This window comes from Propithecus coquereli, unplaced genomic scaffold (genome assembly GCF_000956105.1).
Source record: "Propithecus coquereli isolate 6110/MARCELLA unplaced genomic scaffold, Pcoq_1.0 Scaffold840, whole genome shotgun sequence".
Classification (NCBI taxonomy): Eukaryota; Metazoa; Chordata; class Mammalia; order Primates; family Indriidae; genus Propithecus; species Propithecus coquereli.
The window spans coordinates 574,729-595,568 of NW_012154619.1; the positions used below are offsets into that span (position 1 = coordinate 574,729).

The 20,840-nt window shown below is 45.4% G+C and overlaps 1 protein-coding gene across 3 annotated transcripts in view; it reads left to right on the top strand.

Moving 5' to 3' along the window:
* Positions 1-20,840, top strand: part of CUX1 (cut-like homeobox 1) — a 365,653-nt gene that overhangs the window by 852 nt on the left and 343,961 nt on the right. The window lies entirely within an intron of this gene.

The following is a 20,840-nucleotide window of genomic DNA, read 5'->3' on the forward strand; positions in this document are numbered from 1 at the left end:
GCCCCGGCCGGCCCGGGCCCCGGCCGCCGTCCCCAGCTGTCAGCGGGCCGGGTCGCGCCGCCGTTCGGGTACCCGGCGCGGCTCCCGGCACTAACCCTGGGGTTTGTTTACGTCCCGAGGAGCGCCCCGGGACCACCCGCAAACCCCGCCGCTGCCCCGCTCTTTTGTGTTCCTGCGCCAGTGGCGCCGACCTGGCCCTCCGCGGCCGGGGACCCCCGTGGGGCGCTTTGGGGAAACTTGGCGAGGGGCGGCGAGGCTGCCCCGCACGCGGTGCCGGTGGATCGCGGAGTCCGGGACCGCCCGGCGGGCGCGGGAGGAGGGCTGTAACTTTCCCCGAGCGCAGGCCCCGCGCTGCGCCCTGGCGCGCCGGTTGCCCGGGCGGGGGACGCTTCCTCCCTGCCGCCGGTCCGGGCGGTTCTAGCCGCGCGCCCCGGGGCTCTGGCCGCCCCCGGTCACCCGCCACTCGCTCCACGCCGGCCCTCTCCTCGGGGAGCCTGCCCTCTGTGCAGGGTCCGCAGGCGCAATGGAGCGCGCGGTCGGTCCGCTCCGAGATGCCCTCTCCGGCCCGGTTCTCGAAAGCAAAGCCCGGAGGGCCGGATTAGACTGTGGTGTGCGGGGCGGTGGTCGGAGCGCAGAGTCCTGGGCCCCGCGGGGGGAAAGTGCCGGGGCTCCCCATCAGGCACCAGAGCGGCCGCCGTGCCCGGAGGGTGAGTTCCTGCCTGCCACCCCCTACCCGGAGGAGCGGCGCGCCCTTAGGGTCCGCCCCGCACGTGCCAGCTCCGCGCCCGCGGCGCCTGGACTGCCCCGGGACTCTGCCAGGTGGATGTTGTGCGTAGCCGGAGCCAAGTTGAAGGTGAGCGGCGTGTGAGCAAGAAGCTCCGTGAGTGCTGGCGCGAGGGGAAGTGGGGGTGCCCTGCGGCTTAGAATGGCCCCGGGCGGCCTGGCGCTGCGGGAGGAGGGGTGTCCCCTAGAGTCCCTGGGGACCGGCTACTGCTCCCAACTCCAAGGTGTGCGTGAAGGTGAACTTGGCTGAACTTTCCTAATCGGGAAGACTGATGATGGTGACCTGCAGTACCTGCAGGAGTAAAGCAAATGAACTCCAGATGCAGGCTTGTATGAAATGAAGCGAATTGGATTAAAACATACATAAATGGAGTCTGACAACTTTAATTGTATATGCTTGTTTTCTGCTCTTGCCTACGTAAGAACGATAAAGCAGACTCACAGTCGTTATGAAATTTCCTCAAATTTCTCGCTTAACTAGGAAGAAGACTATGTGAAATATGTATTTCCGATAAGATTAAAACTTAAAGGAGTTTGAGTATTTATTGACTAAAATAGATTACTCCAAAGTGTCTATTGTGTAAATTAGATTCCTGAATGTTATGAACACAGCCGAATGGCATTTTTGATAAATTGGTCTACCCTGTTTTAGCAAAAATAGCTCCCTTTTACCATAATTTAATTCCTGTGCTTACTGTAAAACCCGTTGTGGAGTTTTAAGAGACAAACCTTATTATTTTTTTTTCTCTTGTCTTCCTAAATGTGACATGCTAGCTTAATTATCAATGAAGTCTCTTTTTTAAGCATCCTGGCAAAACTGTCTGGAAAATGGATTTGGTTTCTAGAGCATTATTAGGTTTTATGACATCTGTAACCCTGCCCCCTCTCCCCAAGTGATTAGCTACTTCTTTAGGGGATCATGACTCTAGGAGTTGATTGAAAGTTTCCCTCTTAGTTTACTTGAACTTTTTGTAGATCTCGAGAAGGGAAAAAAAAGCCCCAAACCAAAATCCCTTATCTGAGCATCATTCGCTTTACTGAGCATCTGTTCCCTTTTGGTGGTAGCTCACGATTTGGCCTTAGATGATTTCCCGTGGCCGCTTCATCCCATGTTTGAAAACTTCAGTTGAATGCAGAATGCCAGAGTTCAAGTATAAGGCCAAACTGGTTCTTTCTGTGGGCCCTGAGGAGGCCTTTTGAGTTGGTATCTGGTGGAGTGTCCTGTGTATTCCCACAGACAGTAAGCGAGCCAATGAGACTGCAGTTTGAGAGGGAATTCATTAGTTTCAGACTCTTCTCATCTTTCCAGTCCTCTTTATACTGAGATCGGGTTGCCTGCAGAGCGCAGGGTAGGTTGTGGCATTGCCACCTGCAGGTAAAGAGGCTGGGTCTCAGTGAGGCAGATCAGGTTGGAGAGTTCTGAGGGTCGGGGGTGAGGTGGGGCAGTTCTGCACCTCTTCAGTGACCCAGTGAGCCGGGGCTGGGTCCTTGTCCTGTTTTTGTGGGTCTGGAAGCTGCTGCCTTGGGATGGGAGTGATCTCCCAGGGAGAGTTTCTGATGTTTCTTCTTTATTTCTCTTCCTTTTTAGTCCCAAAGGCTTGTGGTGTGGAAGCTTTAGTGCTTTGGCCTTGCTAAGACTAGTTGGACAAGTTTTTATGCTATCCTAGACTTGTAAAAATCAGGTTTTTTTTTTTTAAAATAAGAAAAACACCATTGTATAAATTTATCTTTTAAATACACGTTTGAAAAGAGGTCACTTTCTAAAACAAGCTCATGCAGCGCTACTTGTTAGTGGAGCTTTGAACTTTTTGGGATGGGGCTTGTCAGTGAACAGCTTCTCTTTGGGGCATTATTCCCACGTGGCGACCAATGTTCTCCTTCAAGAAACCTCTGCAAAAGTAAACTTTAAAAGTTGTCGTCTTTTTCACAATTAGAAAACAATTTCTGTTTTGCTGAAATTCCATTTTCTGATTGCTTTTGTTTTCTCCCGTTTTGGAAGTGTGTATGTTACTGCCTGTCCAGTACTGTTTCCCGTAATAAGTATATTATTTTAATTAAAATTCTCCATCGAGTACCCTTTATAAAATAATGAATAAACAAATTACACTGGTGCCACTCCTGTTTTTGTTTTCGTGGTTTTTTTAATATCAGTGACTTTGAGATTTGGTATGGAAAGGGGTAATTTTCAGTTGATTATAGTTTTTTCCTGTGTGAAACTATTTTTTTTTTTAAGTCAGCGAAGGAATAGTGTTAATGCAACACCTCCTGGTACAGTTGGGTCCTCAGAGCCCCCATGCTTGCATCCCTAATTTCATGTGTCTTCTGTCAGTAGTTAGCTTGCATGAGAAAGTTGGGACAGATAGCCCAGTCCCCTCTGGAATTATTCTCTCCTGATCCACTGAGCTAACCTTAAAAATGCTGTCTGGTGAACCCCTTGAGCCCAAGACCTTTAATGGTCATTTAAAAAGTCTTTTTTCTTGTTGCTGCACAATTAAGACAAACCCAGCAGGGTTTATGTGGGAGCTGTGTAGAAACCATAGTTTATGCTCCGTGATCCCCTTCTGGTCTACCTGTAGCAGCTAGCAATCAAAACCATTCCTGAGGCTGTGCTCACATTCTGTGTCTTAGTAGAGAAAACAAAGCTAGAAGTAGAAAATCCATATGTGTTTCAACTCATTTATAAAGTCTTAGGAATATCTATAGTGAAATGAAGGAAGGACACATTTGTTAGGGAAAAACTTGAAAATTTTTTAAAAAGAAAAATCTCATCTCCTATTAAAAATCCTGCAGACCTAGGTTAAATTCCTACCTGTGCTTGGCTCATGTAAATTTCACATATTTAAAAGACAAGCGTATCTGATGGATTGCAACATAAATGCTACGTAGAAGTTAGTGTAACAGTTACTCTAATATACAAGGATCATAGGTATTGTAGAAATTATTTAAAATGTATTTAAAATTACTTATTATATAACTTTTAAAAATGTAATTGCTCTCCCTATGAAAAGTCTGACTTTTATTAGTAATTGTCAAAGACAAAAATTCGCCTATCTGGTTCCTTTTGTTTTGTCTGAAGCTCTGTATTATCGCTGCAGAGAGATAGATAGTTTTGGTTTCAACTGAAATTTCTCTGCCTCTGATTGTTTAAGCCAGACCCTTAATCTTATTTTAACATATTTAAAATGTCCATAGAACCCGGAAGAATTGTTTTGTATAAGTAGCTAGTGAATGTAGTTTAAACACTCAAGCAATTCTGGTATCTAATTGGAAACAGGTGGAATTCTTGGAATCCTGCGTTTGAGTCTTATTATAGCAAAAAACGTAGGGACACTTTTTACTTGTGGCCATTCACTCTGTTGAAGGTATTTGAAGAGGGGCCCCACAGCTGCTCGTTGTGCCCACTACTGTTTACCTGGGTGTTTTAGGAACTGAATGCCTATGTATGCTTAGACGTGGAGAGAATTTGTGTGCTGATAATGGAGTGAAAAAGGAACCCACTGGCATAATTAGACAAGTGATTTAGTATCTGTATTATATAACTTTTATAGCAAAGAAGCTGTGAATTCATTTATGATTTTTGATTTGATAAAGATTTATTGATTTGAGCATTTAGGTACATTTTATTATACCCCGATAATGATTTAGAATTCAGGGAGAAGTTGCAATTTTCCCTAGAAATTCTGCATTTAGAGATATGAGCTTCACTAGCAACCAAAAAAATAGGAACTAGGTTAGGGGGATATTTCAATAAAGTATTAATAATGGGGCCCTCTGAATTGTCTGAGTCATTTTATCCATTCTAGTTTTCAAGTTGTGTTCCTGAAAACCGGTTGACAGCCCTGGTTTTGGTATGTGTTTCAGAATCGAGTTTTGGTTTGTGTGTAGGTGTTGGATTTCACTGAAGAGGACAGTAAAGGTTTGTACTGAGCTGCTCCTGCCTGGGTTGTGGATTTGCTGAACTGTAAAGAGTCTTGCTTTTCAGCTGTGTTCTGAGAAAGTTGGTGGAGGAGAGTAGTCTTTGGAGAGGAAGAGGTGTCCCTGCAGGAAGTTAACTGGGATCAAGGGGGCCCTGTGGTGTTGCCCCTCATCTGTGCTACTCCGGAAGCAGCTTCAGAGCACCTGGGTTGTGACTTAAAGATTTTTAAAAAGTGCTTGTTCTACCCTGTTCACATGCGACACAGTTAAAAGACATAATGAGGGTGAACAACTCTCTTTGAAAGACATCAGATTTGTTGCAAAACCCATCAAGAACCTTTCCTTTAAAAAGCAAAGAACTCGTTAACAAAAATAATTTTAATTCTTTCTGCAATTAGATTCCAATAAGAAGACGATAGCGCACCAAATAAAGGCTGTCAACTTCTTTATTTCAATCGGAATATTTTTCCTTACTGCAGGAGATCCAGGGCAGTTGGCAGAATTTTTGTGTTTGTTAGAGCCCTGGGCCATGGGAAGCTCGGGCAGTTCTGTGGCCACAGGGAACCCAACACCCCTCCCCACCCTGCTGCTGCCCCCCAAGTGAGATTGGTACAGATCCCACCCACAGGGGTCTTCTACAGGGAGGAGCACAGTCACGGGTGACAGGATGGGAGCCGAGATGGGAATATCCTTCCCAGGGATTTACTGACACTGCAGAGCAACCGAAAAAATAGCCAGGTAGGAAATTACATTAAGTGAAACTGACCAGGTTCTGCTTCCTTTCGTTAAAGCCTTTGTGAAAATGAGTTGAGAATGTCAACAAAGGGGCCCACACCTTTATGAAATAGGAGAGTCCATGGGAGTGGACTGGGCTTACTGGGTCTCTTGCAAGGCCGACTCCATCAGCTGACACTTGAAATCTTGGATGCTCCTGACCATTTTTGATTTATGTAGTCAACGTAGGAGGAAATTACCAGAGCTTACTCTGAAATGCCAGGGAAATAGCTTGTACTTTCTTAGTATACCGGGAAGGGGACTGTTTTCTTACAGACCTCTTTCTATTTGGGTGTGTTTAATCAATAAGTAAATGTAGTTAACATTTTTTAAAAAGTTATCTATGGTCGTGAGGTGTTCCAGGTTTGGTTAAAGGAAAAACAAATGGACAAATTAGCTCTTTCTTAAGTGGATATTGTGAAATTGTGAGAAATAGAATACCAGGCTTACTGTCATAAAAAATTTATTTGGGTGTTGACAGCTTTTTGCTAATTGTAAGGCATTCAGATTCTGTCCATCCACTGTATGAAAATAAAAATCCAAAAACCAAAATACAACCCCAAAAGTTCTTTCCATTTGCCCCCTAAAGCAAGGTAGTCTTTCTTAGTTTGAGTCTTTCTCTCTAAGAAATTGTTACTGTTTTGTTTTCAGATGTAGTTTTATGTTTTTTAAGAGCAGAAGGAACATAAACTCATCCTAGGCAGCTTTGTTCAGTTGTTACTTTGGACCTGTGAGGTTCTTTGGTTTATTGCCACCTTCGCTTCTGTTTTTAGGGAAGAAATTGTTATTTAGATAAAAGTAACTTGATAAAAGCTAGTAAATGACACCAAAGGCAAATCTTTGTCTTGAAGAACCTGCAGCTGCAAACATCATCCCTGCCGTGGGCAGCTGGTGAAGGGAGGGCCGCGGTGGAGCCGCCCTCAGCCTGTGCGGTGCCAGTGCTGGGCCCCTGCTATCAATACTGCCTGTCACTTCTTGCCCTTCTCCTGCGTTTCCGCCCTGCCAAGCCTGTCCTCTCCCGTGTTGTGACAACTGTGTTATTTTTTTTTTAAATAAGTATCTGCGGAGCTTCATTATTTTGAGATTCTTGGGAGAAAGATACTATGTAAATGAAAATTAAAAATAAAATTCTTGCTGGAGGGAATTGTACATTTAATGTTTTTGATGAGGTTTTGAAAAGACTTTTGTTCTCCCCCTGCAAATAGGAACATTTTGTGGCTCCTATCACTTTTTGCATCATTCTGAAAGGTGTGGCAGATAATGGGAAACATATTCTTTATTTTCGGTTTTTTCCCTTATGGTAGTTAACCCAGAACTTGAACCCATGCAGTTCTGTGTACGGTGAATTGTTTCTGTTTCGTACTGTTCTGCTCACCGAGAGTTTAGACAGCAACTGCCCGTGGAACACAAACCTTTCAGAAGAAAAAGGATTTGAGTCCTCAATGTACAGAAATTACAAGTAAAATTACGACTAGAGCTATAAATCAAATTCCATCTTCCTTTCCTATTCACACGGCAGAGATGTTATAAGTCGTACAGTTTTGAGACAGAAAATTGAGCACAGGAGCATTCATTTAAACCAGTGCAGAAACATTAATTTACTGCAGTTGCTTCATTTCTGCTGTACCTCTACTCCTCGCTTACACAGTGACATGTGTGGTCATATCATTTAGCCAAGTGGGAGACAAGTTCAAGTTTGGAGTCATGTTTCTGCTCTGTGGGCATGTGTGGGGTCCAGGAGCCAGACAGGAGACCAAGGCTGCTGCAAGGCACCAGGTGACTGGGTATACCACAGACCTTGCAGTCACTGGTCAGCCCAGGGGACCATGAGGTGGCTGGGGGCCTTTGAGAGCTGTGCTACGCAATCATAAAGCCATCATCTGGAGCTGGCCATCCCACAGGAACACTCAGTCATCTCATCTCCTCCAGCAGGTCGTCAGCCCTGGTACCACAGTTTGTCAGTACTGATGTGGGATTGGGAGAGGAAGGATATTGCCAGTTATGGTTGAATGTCATTGTTGGGGGAGTAAGAAGTGGTTTGAGATTGTTTTACATGGCTCTGTGTTGGTATGTAATTATGCTGTCATCTTAAAACGTGCTGATACTTTCATGAAATCTTTGTGTGTGTGCAGTTAGTTTTGGGAACTGCTTACTGTATGTTAGAGCCAAGTCTTTCTAACATACAGGCTAAGTGTGTAGTCTTGTTTCAAAATTGTCCACTCGAAACAGGTTGCAATCCATTATAGATGTGGCTGCCAGATTAATCTTCCCAAACCATGGATTTCATCATGCCATCCCTCTCCTGAAACATTCACAGTGACTCACTTTGGCACAGGAGGGAGACCACATTCCTCAGACTGGCAGACAGAGTTCCTGATGGTTGTCTCCACCTTACCTAAACCTTTTTGTCCCAGGGAGAACGACCCCAGAATCTTGCCCATTTCAGGAAGCTGCTTTCCCCTCCCTCCGCTTGTTCCAGCCTCAGGCCTATTTCATGCCTTCCTTCTTAACCTCACTCTTGCGCCAGGCGCTGACAGTGGGGAGTCAGGGTAGCAGTGGCTTCCTGCCTGGAGGAGTGGATGGGACAGCCAGGACGAGGCTGTGATGGAGCCGCGATCCTGGGGAGGCTGCAGGAAGGGCATCAAAGCCAGGTGGTGGGGTGTGGGCAGGAAAGCCCCCGGAGGAGAGGTGAGGCTTGATCTGAATTCTGGTTGATCTGAATTCTTCGGGCCTGGGGAGGCGTGGGAGAGAAGCAGTGCTTCCCAGCAGGACAGTGTCGGGTGGTCAGGGGCTCCCTCCTTCATTGCCCTTGACTGCCCACTCAGCACCCATCGCAGCACCCAGCCGTCCTCCCCACCTGCACCCCCTGCTCCCCTGCTGTCCCCTTGTGCCTTTGTGTGCCTGCTGTCTTGGCCTGCCGCAGTTGTTGGCACCTAGAAGTAACTGCTGCGTGACAACTGTGGGCTTCTTTTAAGGGGGCAGGTCTTGTGCATTCTGATTTAGCACTCATTAGCTAGTTAAGAAAACAAACTTAATTCTTTTTAACACTGTGAAAGGTAGGTAGATTGATTTTAAATGGCTGTTTTGAAGTCTTCTGATAGGTACATCTACAGAATATGTCTTTCCTTTTTATTCTCATTTATTAAACTCTTTCTCTGCAAAGTAACATATACATTGGTTAATATACAGTTAAACCTTGAACAACGTGGAGGTTAGGGGTACTGACTCGCCCGCACAGTTGAAAATCAATGTGTGAGTTTTGACTTCTCCAAAACTTAACTACCAATAGTCTACTGTTGAATGGAAGCCTTACCAATAGCAAATAGTTGATTAACATATATTTTGTATGTTATATGTATTATGTACTGTATTCTTACAGTAAAGTACACTAGAAAAAAGCGTACTTATGAAAAATCATAAGGAAGAGAAACTGTTTACTATTCATTAAGTGGAAGTGGATCATCATAAAGGTCTTCATCTTCGTCATCTTCACATTGAGTCGGCAGAGGAGGAAGAGGAGGGGTTGGTTTTGCCATCTGGGGTGGCAGAGGCGGAAGAGGTGGAGGAGAGGCTGGCACACTTGGTATAACTTATTGAAAAAAATCCACATATAATTGGACCCATGCATTTCAAACCTGTGTTATTCAGGGGTCAGCCATATACATAATTGTACTTGTGGCATGTAAAACAAAAAACCCCACATTTTTAAAAATAGAATTGGGCAGAACAATTCTCTGACAGAGATTTATTCTTTGACTTTGCCCACAGCCTGAATGGGAGGAAACTCTTCCCTGTATGAACGGGGCAAGCGTGTATTGTGGTTGTCAGAACCCAACAAATATGCGAGAAAGCCGGTAGCAAAAATCATGGAGGGTTGGGTGTCTGCGCTGCAGGAATGTCTCATGTCTACTTGTCCCCCAAGTGCTGTCCCGTGGGTCTGGCCTACGGCTGGGCAAAGGCACGGCCCGCTCTGGGCCAGCCGGTTTCAGAGCAGTGGCCCTCAGAGCCTGCGTGCTTTTGCTGCCTCTTCGTTTAGTCAAAGAAAGTACCTAGGATATTTTTGTGGAGGTGACGTCACTGTCTGGCTGCCTGGCTTTTACACAGATTTGGGGAAGTGAGGGCTGGGAGAGGAGGACTGAGACAGCCAGGGTGCCAGGTCCAGTGTGGGTGGCCGATGGGGGCTGGGCCTGGCGTCTGGCCACCCCCGGCAGGGGGAGAGGGTGTGCTCCTTTTGGGATATGGGGGATTTTGGGGGGACTGGTGGGAATTCCAAGGGTTGAGCCTGTGGGGAAAGGAGTGTTTAAGCGCAGTGGAGAGGATGGCGCTGAAGTCTGGAAGATGGGTTGAAACCTGGAGTTTGAAGCCCTGGGAGGATTTTATTGTTTTGGTTGGAGCATGAGGGTTTTACATGGTTTGCGGTGGAGTGGGTGAGGAATTAATTTTAACTGGGCAACCTCCCCTTCTCATCTTACCTTTCACAGTTCTGGAGTGAGGACTGCTGTGAGTTTCAGTAAGAGGAGTGCGGAAGAGAAGAAAAGCAGTGCTCGTAGGACTGGGTTCTGTACATTCTGCAGAACACCAGTTCTGCAGCTGGTTTTATGTCCACTGATGACGAGACAGGAGCTTTTATTTTTTATTTTTTGTTTATTCGTACACTGACAGCTCATCTCCTGAGGATGGACGGGTGGGCAGGCACTGGTTTAGGCTCTCGGTTTATGTCATATTATCCACACGATGGCCCTATGGAGGAGATGCCGTGACAGCTGTAGGTGAGAAGCTAGCCAGTGGGAGACACACACCTGTGTGTGCTGAGCTCCAGGGCTTGCTTTTCCGCCAGCTCCTGCTATTCCCTAGATCTGTGGTCCCCAAACCCCTGGGCCAAGGACTGGTACCAGTCTGTGGCCTGTTAGGAACTGGGCTGCACAATAGGAGGTGAGTAGCAGGCAAGCAAGCCAGTGAAGATTCATCTGTATTTATAGCTGCTCCCCATTGCTTGTATCACCGCCTGAGCTCCTCCTCCTGTCAGATGGGGGGGGTGACATTAGATTCTCATAGGAGCGTGAACCCTACTGTAAACTGCGCATGCGCGGGATCTAGGTTGCGCTGTCCTTATAAGAATCTAATGCCTGGTGATCTGAGGTGGTGATGCTAGCGCCGGGGAGCGGCTGCAAATATAGATTATCATTAGCAGAGAGGTTTGACTGCACAATGAATGTAATGTGAATGAAACTATCGCCCTCTCCAGTCTGTGGAAAAATTGTCTTCCATGAAACGGGTCCCTGGTGCCACAAAGGTTGGGACCACAGCCCTAGATGCCTCTCAGTTGAAGCAGTGGGGTCATCCGGGGACTCAGGAGGAGGAGATCCCTGTCCAGGTGGGTCTGGGTCAATTAGCTGTGAGCAGCTAGGGATGGAGACGGGGCCAGGTGGGGGGTCTGGTGGGCAGCTCCTTCTGGGGGAGCCTCCCTGACTGGAGCCCAGAGAGGACTGTCTGATGGACAGAACCCCTAGAACCACAGCTGCCACGGCCCCTTACTTAGCAAACCTCATTTGGCAACCGGGGGCAGTCACGGCGTCAGGCTGCAAAGAACCCTCCTTGTCACATCACCCGACATCCTCAGATGCCCTGTCTGTGATTAAGCAAATCTGTTGTTGAGTTTTAGGGAAGTGTTAGGCGGAAGAGAGGCCTAATCGTGGGGCTTGAGGGGCCAGGAGGAGAGGTCTGCCCTGTGCCGTGGGCAGTTCTGTGAGCACTGCACTGGGGAGTCTCCTAACCAGGACGTTTCTCTGAGCTGCTGGTCCTGATGTGAGTTGCCCTTTGATACTGATATTTGTATTTAGCCCTGTGATGGCCAAGGCCAAGTCCCCACTCTCCAAGCCCCTGGGAGACTGGCTGGTTCGGTCCCTACGGTGATACTGGACTCAAATTCACGCAGACCCCGACGTTGTGAGGACATACCACTGCCCAGGATTCCGTTCCCAGCTACACGTGATGTTGAGCATGTGTTCAGAAAGAGATCAACTTCATATGCGGTGGCCATCTGTCCTCAGAGAAGCAGTCTGGTCACAGTGACACCCCTTAGATCTTAGCTTGTTTTCCTTGGGGAATAGGAAAACTGAGCTTTTAGGCCACTCTGGATTCAGATGATTTTTTTTTTTTTTTTTGCATACCTGATTTTTTTTGTGATGATACGATTTGTTTTCTTAAGAAATTATAAATTTAAAGAGAAAATATGCAAAAATGTGTACTGGTCTTGGAAATAATGCCGCACATTTGAGTGACGTTGCTTGCAGGTTTGTACGTTTTGGAGCGGCTCATTTTTTTCATAGACTCTTGCTACAGTTCATCTGTTCATTTATTGAGCATCTCTATGTGGTATCTGATTGCAGCACCCGATCCTGTTCAAGGCCCGGGGTACCAAGAGGGACAAGCTCCCAGCCTGCTGGCGAGGGACCTGCAGGAGCAGACTGTGAGGCGCTGGATGTGTCTGATGCCTGGACGGGGCAGGGGTTTGGAGAGATGGGCTTGGGCCATCTTGTTTCCACGACTTATTTAGTCAGTTCTTCAGAATGTATTGAGTGTCCCCTGGGTGCCAGGCCATGGTACAGCCTGGGGATCCAGTGACCAGTACAGTAGGGAATCCTTGCCCTCAAGGAACTTACATTCTCGCAGAGGAGACAGAAAACAAATGTACGGAATAAGTGAATTGTACAGCCTGAGTGCCCAAGCGCCCTGGGAACAGAGCGCGACCGATGCGCTGAGCCCCATGGGGTTCTTTCTGTCTTCCGAAGGCCCTGAGAAATAACCGAATGTTAAATTGAAGAGGGATTACTCAGTGCTCAGAGCCGTGTTTACCAGGACCCTTCTGGAAGCCCCAGATGAAAGGCAGACCAGATTGAGGAGGGAGGGGTGGGTGGTGAAGAGTGGAACCAGGAGAGTGTGGCCGTCAGGGTCCCAAGAGAGGATGCTGGGCGGTGGCTGTGCCAGACTGAGTGTGCCCGGGCCCTGGCATTTCGGGTGAGGGCTGCTGGGAGGATGACGATGGCAGAGATGGTGCCAGGTGAGTGGCATTTCCACGGCCTCCAGTGGGGCTGAGAAACTGAGGCAGCCGTGGAAGGGCAGGGAACAGCCCATGGAGGGAGTGGTCTCCAGTGTCCCGTCGACCCTGAGCGTCCCGCAGGCCCCAGGGTACAGGTTGCTGGCATTTGCAGAGGCGGACCCTGTACAGACATCTACGCAGCTGGGCCCCACAAGTTTGTTACACACAGGTGGGGTGACGGGACCCAGGCTTCAGCATTGGATGTGACTCTGACGCGTGGGAGTCAGCCTGGAGTTTCTTTATTCATCCTTCTTTGCTTTTTGTCGGTAATCCTTTGTAATTCCCCAGTTTCATGATGTAATTCTAATGGAATTAAACTTGAACACTTCAAAATTATGTAATTAATTGCGTTCGGCTTCAATTACAATGACTGATTATAGGGATACCCGGTGGCGAGTCAGGTACACAGTGGTGGGGGGTTCGTGCCTGCTCGGTGTTAGGACAGCTTCTTTCTGTTGGCTGCCCGTGGCCTGCTCAGGTGCCTCTGGTCCCTGCCGTGCCACAAGCAGCTCCACAGGCATGCGGGGGGAAGGAGAGAGGGTGATGGTGTACAGGGAAGGGCTGCATTTTTTTTTTTTTTTTTTTTTGAGACAGAGTCTCACTGTGTTGCCCAGGCTAGAGTGCTGTGGCGTCAGCCTAGCTCACAGCAACCTCAAATTCCTGGGCTCAAGCGATCCTCCTGCCTCAGCCTCCTGAGTAGCTGGGACTACAGGCATGCGCCACCATGCCCGGCTAATTTTTTCTATATATTTTTAGTTGTCCAATTAATTTCTTTCTAATTTTAGTAGAGACGGGGTCTCGCTCTTGCTCAGGCTGGTGTTGAACTCCTGAGCTCAAACAATCTGCCCGCCTCGGCCTCCCAAAGAGCTAGGATTACAAGCGTGAGCCACCGCGCCTGGCCAAGGGCTGCTTTTTGATGGGGCGCCTTGGGCTTGTCTGCTCGGAAAGTAAGTTTGGGACTGGCTGGAGGAGGCTGAGGGTGTTCTGTGAGTCTCCTACTTGAGGGTGGGTGCATTCAAGTGAAGGTGAAGGATTCAGAAATTGGAAAGGCAGCTTTTGAAGAAGGGATAAAGTGTGAGAACCACCATGGGGCGTGGGAGAGGGGAAGATGGAAGTCAGATTAAAAAATGTTGCTGTGCTGTAGTTTTTCTAGGAGGCCAAGGTCCAGGGCTCTGGGACCTGTAGACTGAGCCATCAGACCCTAAAACCAAGCTCTGTGTTCTCAGTGTTTGCGGATTTCCCAGAAAGTCTGAATCCTTTTTGCAAATCAAGGTAGTTTTATTTTGCGTTAGGAGGAGGGGATGTTGCTAAGAAACTGTCACCTCGACTTACTGTCTCCCCTGAAGCCGGTCACTTGGCATCTCCCTAGGATGGGAGGGGAGGCACAGTGTTCATACAAGTATCGAGAGTTCAGGGCGCTGTGCTGGCCTCTCTGATCCTGTCCTGTCCCTGCGTGTAGGCCTGCCTTTCCTCATTCCCCGGACGTACCTGCTGTCGCATTTCCTCCAGGGAATAGTCTCGAAATCCACTCTGATGGGCAACGCCCAGGTGTGGCATTCAGTGCCCAGTGTGCTGTTTCCGAGAGGTGCCTCTGATGTATTGAAAGGCTTAGGGCATCTTTTCAAAAAGCTGGTTCTTTAATGTCTTAAACTACAGAGGTATTCTTCCTGCCATCAACTGGGTTTTCCAGTGTGCTTCCCCCTGTTTATTGTGCAGAGTGTGCTGTGCTGGCAGCGGGGCCCGCGTTTCGGGCCCTCGTTTCAAAGTCCTAGTCAAGGCGGATATTTGGGTTAGGTCCATTAGGATGCCAAAATGTCTTATAGATTATTTTCTCTTTTCTTAAGGGAGAGTGGGACTTGAAAACATTCAAGTGCATAACTAGTTTTAAAACGTTCTTTTTTAGTGGGGAGAGTCAAGATGGTGAAAATTTGAAAAAAATTTTTTTTCTGTTCTGAACATGCCGCTTGCTGTCCTGGTGCAGAGAGCTGTTCCTTGGACACAGTGCCTCCATCCTGTTACCTTTTTTTTTCTTTTAAGATAAAATTCACATAACATAAAATTCACCTTTTTAAAGTTTAAAATTCATTTGTTTTCAGTATATTCACAGTATTGTGCAACCATCACCACTGTCTAGTTCCAGACATTTCCAACACCCCAGTAAGAAACCCCCATGCTTGTGAGACATTACTCCCTACCCTCTGCGTAATTAACTCGCTGTCTCCGTGGATTGGATTTGCCTGTTCTGGGTATTTCACATATAAATGGAGTGATACAATATGTGACCTTTTGTGTCTCGCTTCTTTCACTGACGTAATGTTTTCAAGGTTCGTTGGTGTTGAATCATCGCATGTCAGTGCTTCATTCCTTTTTATGGCTGAGTGATACCCATGGCGTGGGCATACCACATTTTGTTTATCCTCCACCATTTGATAATCACTTGGGTTGTTTCCACTTTTTCAGCTATTGTGAGTAATGCCGCTGTGAACATTCATGTCCGAGTTTTTTGTGAATGTAGTTTTCCATTTTCTTAGATATATGGACTTAAGAGTGGAATTGCCAGGTCACATATAGTAACTCTGTGTTTAACTTTTTGCATCTGTTACTTTTTTACCTCCTGTGCATAACTCCTGTTTGTTCTCAAGAATGCTCCTTTTAAGGCCCAGGCCATTTCATTTGTTCTCGTCTGCGCTCGTGGTCCCGCTAGCTCCTCCGCAGAGTTCTCATGTGGCCCAGTTGCTCCCCTTGGAACCACTGCTGTGGACAAGAGGGTTTTGTGGAAATGGCCGTGGAGCGGTTCCAGATGAGAGCAGATGCTGTTGGTTGCCCACCCAGACTACACGCCCTGCTGCAGCCCCTGGGGATGACACCTAAAGCTTGTCTAAATTAGTCCTGGACGTGTCATCCCCCTGGCCAGGAGCTGGTTCAGGTGTGGTGGGCATTTCACTTTGTCTTGGCCTGAGGAACAGGGAACATCCGATAGCATTGCTCTGGGAAAGCGATTGATTCTTCTCTGATCTAAGGATTTGAGCCAGGGTGGACTGCCATTTTCCGCTGTGCACAGGCCTGTTCAAGAAAGGGCTACCCAGCCCTGCCACGGCCATCTCCGCATGAGGCAGTGGGGCGGGGGCAAGACAAAGTGAAAATCTCAAAGAGCGCAGAGCAGGAAGATGGAAGGAACCTGGGCCCTCAGTGGTTCTGAGTGGCCCAGTAAGCCAGCCCTGCTGTCACCCTGCCTCCAGGTTTCTGTGAAGTGAGAAAGTAAAATTTCCTTCTCATTTGTTGTTACTTGTAGCTCTTCTGTTATTTGCAGCTGGAAAGGCATTCTGAAACAAGACAGTACAATTAAAATCCAGATCCTAGAAAGTTGCTCTTGATGGCTTGGGCTTCGTGTGGACTGAAGAGCAATGCCTTTGAGATACACTGGTCCTGGGTGAAGGTGGATTTGAGAGTGTGGGGAGGACATATGTCCTCTCAGCTCTTTTTTCTGATGGCAGCAGAATTCCATTTGCAAAGCCAGATGTCCCTCAATACGTTAGATACAGCCAATAAAACATTAAGCAATTAGAATGGTTAATATTCAGTAGAGTATAATTAGAAGCTGGTGTAAATTGAGAATGAAATTGGCAGGTTCCATAAGTTACAGCAAAATTGCAAATCTTTTTTAGTTGTGCGTGTGTCTCTCTGTGGGTCTGTCAGTTCCGATGGCTGTGTCATCTTACCTCCTGCCTGGAGTAGAAGTGAAGGGCCGTTATCAGCTCGGTTCACTATAATTTTGAATGTTCAAAAACATCATACCAGTTGTATTAAAGATACCAAAATCAAATTGCAGGCATTTAACACTCCCATTTCTACACCATGGGCGAGAAAAATCAAATCCCTGCTTTCTGCCTGCCTCAGGGCATGTGCGTGTGCACGTGAGTGTGCTCGTACGTGTGGGTGTATGCACATGCGTGTGTGGTGCACACACAAATTGTGTTCGTCACACCTCCATTCATCACACATGATTCATTTCATTATTTTTTTCTCCTTTATGCTCCATTCACATTCTTATGTGTTAAATATACCTTTATATGGATGCATCTTTATAAGCTATGTGGACTGTTTTGTGTGTATAAGTAGTTTTAATTCATACTTTTTGAGATCTGTCCGTGTTGTTCCCTGTAAATTTTGTTCTTTATGAACAATGGCTGCATTGGGTTCCATGTCAGAGTCCACCTGTCTTAGGCTGCTGAGGCTGCCATGACGGGATACCATAGACTGGGTGGCTTAAACAACAGACATTTATTCTCCACAATTCTGGAGGCTGGGATGTCCAAGATCCAGGTACCAGCTGATTTGGTTCCTGGTGAGGGTCCTTTTCCTGAGTTGTAGATGGCCACCTTTTCTCTGTGTCCACGTGGCAGAGAGAGACAGAGTGCCCACGTGCATAAGCCAGCTCTCTGGTGTCCTGTCTTACGAGGGCGCTAATCCTATCATAGGGCTTCATCCTCATGACTTCATCTAACCCTGATCACCTCCCAAAGGCCCCACCTCCAAGTACCATCACACTGGAGGCTGGGGCTTCAGTATGAATGTATGATGGGAGGAGGACATCATCCGGTCCGTAGCACAGTCTTAGCTCACGGGTCCATTTCCCTGGGGCTGGTCCCCTTCGGTGGTGTCTGATCCCCCACCTCCACACACAGCACAGCTGTGAACATCTGTGCACACGTCCCTTGACTGGTGTCCCAGAGCCACATTGCTGGGTCCAGGGCGAAAGTGTTCTTACATTCACCAAGTGCTGCCAGATTGCTCCCCAGACCGGATGCCCCACTCTTCTCTCCTACTCGCCTTGAGGGTTTCTTTTCCCCACAATCCCATCATCACTTTGTAGAGATAATGTATACTTTTTTGCCATTCTCATAGTTTTAAAGTGGTACTTCAGTGTTATGTCATTTTTCTCTCGTTACTAGGAAAGTTTATACTTATTATATAAGTGTCATTTTATACTTGTTAGTTTTTTAGAGTTCCCCTTTTGTAAATTGCCTGGTCATGTGTTTTCTTTTTGCTTTTAATGGTTTACCATTTTTTTGTTGATTTGCAAGAGTTCCTTGTATGTTTCACCTGCTAGTGCTTTGTTGATTTCCATTGTTTGATTTGTCTCTAGAGTCCTACAGGAAATCATGCAGAAAATAATGTAGGAAAACTTAATTTTGTTGAAGCCAAATCTGTCAATTTTTGACCAACATGTTTTGTCTTATTTCAGTCTTGAGAAATCGTTCACCACTCAAGATCACAGAGATGTTCATATTTCGCTAGCCCCATAGATTTGTCTTTCACATTCAGATCTTTAATTTAGGTCGGCGTTGATTTTTGTATAGAGTGTGAAGTAGTTATCCAGCTTACAGAGGGAGTCCATTTTTCCAACACTTCTTCTTCTCCCCCTGATTTGGGAAGTTGCCCGTTATAGTCTAAGTCCATATATATGTGGGTATGTTTCTGGGGTCATTCTTCTGTTCTGCTATCCTATTTGGGTTTTTTTTTTTTTACACTGATACCACACCATTTTAATTACTGTGGCTTCAAACCATGTCTTAATTTCTGATTGGGTGAATTTATCTTCTTTACTCTTCTTTTTCAAAATACCTTAGCTATTTAAGGTCTGTTATTCTTTCATGCACATTTCTTTCAAGTTCTGCCTAAGTTCTACTGAAATTTTTATTAGATTTGTATTAAATATGTAGATTTAATTTGAGGTGAATTAATAACTAAGTTATACCATCCTTAAACAAAGATATTTCTCTATTTAGGTTTTCTTTCTCCATAAAGGTCATGTGTGTTCTTTATTAAAATAAATTTTCTATTGATTACTGGTACAGAGGAAAACAATTGGGTTTTGTTTATTGATTTTGAGACTGGCAAGCTTGCTCTTAATATTTTTCCTAGTTGGCTCACGACTGTGATCCCCACACTTTGGAAGGCAAAGGTGGGAGGATTGCTTGAGACCAGCCTGGACGATATAGCAAGACCCTGTCTCTACAAAAAAATAAAAAAATGAGCCAGGCATGGTGGCACACGCCTATAGTCCCAGCTACTGAGGAGGCTGAGGTAGGAGGATTGCTTGAGTCTAGGAGTTTGATGTTGCAGTGAGCTACGAATGAGCCACTGCACTCCAGCTTGGGTGACAAGAAAAAAACACATGTATATTTTTTTCTTTTACTAGTTAACATGATTCTGTTGTATTTAGGTTATTAAGTATACAATGTCCAATTTCCTTAAGTACTAAGTTTGACTGTTGATATCTCTGACATTTCACTTTGACACCTCTTGTTTTATTTTTATTGTGAAGGTACATCCTCAGTCTTTCAAATGCATGTTTTGGCTTGTGATTATCTTTCAAATTATTTTTTAGAGCAATTTTTGTGAAACTATGGATAAGTCAAAAATTTGTGTTATTTTTGAAAATGAGTTCTATTGTAGAACCAACACAGTGCAGACAGCTTGAAATATCAACCAAGTGTTTGGGAAGGATGTGGCTAATGAATGCACAGTACATCGATGGTTTGAGAAGTTCTGTTCTGGTGATTTTAATCTTGAAAACGAGCCACGTGGACAACCTGAGACCAAGGTGGATAATGATTGGCTGAAAGCTATAGTGGAAGTGAATCCATCTCCACCTACACGTGAATTAGCAGCAAGGTTTGACGTTACTATTCCAACAATATCGGACCATTTGATGCAAATGGACAAGGTAAAGAATCTGGATAGATGGGTTCCACATGAATCAAACCAGCGTCAGAAGACAAATTGTCTCGAAGCTTGCCTTTCTTTGCTGTCGTGACATAAAGGTGAATCATTTCTACACCATATTATTACATGTGATGAAAAGTGGATTCTTTTTGACAATCTCAAATGTTCAGCACAATGGTTGGATAAAGATGAAGTGCTGATACACAATCTAAAACTGAATATTCATCAAAAAAAGCTAATTGTGTCTGTTTGGTGGTCCAGCGCTGGTATTATCCACTACAGCTTCATGAAATCTGGTCAGTGATTACAGCGGATGTCTACTGCAGCCAATTGAATGAAATGAGGATGCTTGCGATTAAGGCCTTCAAGATTTGTCAATAGAGATAGGCCAATCCTCTTGCAAGACATTGCTAGACCACATGTCGCACAAACAATACTGCTTAAACTACAGCAGCTGGACTTGGAAACTCTCTGTCATCCACTGTATTCACCAGACCTTGCACCAACTGACTACCACTTCTTCCAGGCTTTGGACTGCTTCTTGCAAGGAAAAATATTGAATTCTCAACAAGCTGTGGAAAACACCTTTTGTGATTTCATTGCCACTCACTCTCCAGGCTTCTTCGCTGCTGGCATAAGCAAGCTATCATTAAGATGACAAAACTGTGTCGATAGTTTAGGTGCATACTTTGTTTAATTGTATTGCTTCTTGTTTGAGATATAATAAACTATACTTTTGATTTGAAATCAGACATTTCATATTTACTGACCTAATATTTTTGTCTGGAGAATAATATATGCAAAAAAATGACAGATTTATTTATTCCTTTCCTTCCAATTCTCCAATTCTTATCCTGGAGTAACTTGTTGGCTAGACTCTGAAGGACTCAGTTGCATAGCAGTGGTGATCGTGGCTGTCCTTTTCTTTCCTGGTGTTAAAAGGAATGTGCCTAATGGAGATTTTTGGTAGCTTTAACCAGGTGAAGAAACTACCTTAACTTCCTTTTCTCTGTTTTTGGAGAATTTTTGTCATAAGTAAGTGCTGATTTTTAGCAAATACTTTTCCTTAAAAGTCTATTCATGTCCATGCAATCTATATCCCTTAGTCCATGAATGCGGTGAATTACATTGACCATCTGATGTTGAATCATTCGTTGCTTTCTGGGATAAACTCTTCTTCCTCTTATATTTCTAAAATATTGTTGCATTTGCTTTACAGTATTTAAATCTGTTAAATGAAATTGAACTATAATTTTCTTATTCTTATCTAGTTGGAATTGAGGTTATACTAGTCTCACAAAATGGGTTAAAACTGTTTTGGAACAATTTATATAAGATGAATATTATCTGCATCTTAAATTTGATTGGGGTCGCTTGTAAAATCATCATGCCTCGAAAGTTTAGAGGGTTGGCTGGGAGACCTTTAACATTTCACTCTTTTTGTTAGTGATGTATTTAAGTTTTTTTATACCAATTTTGGCATTTTATAATTTTCTAGAAATGTTTCCATTTAATCTAGGTTTTTTTTTTTTTTTTGAGA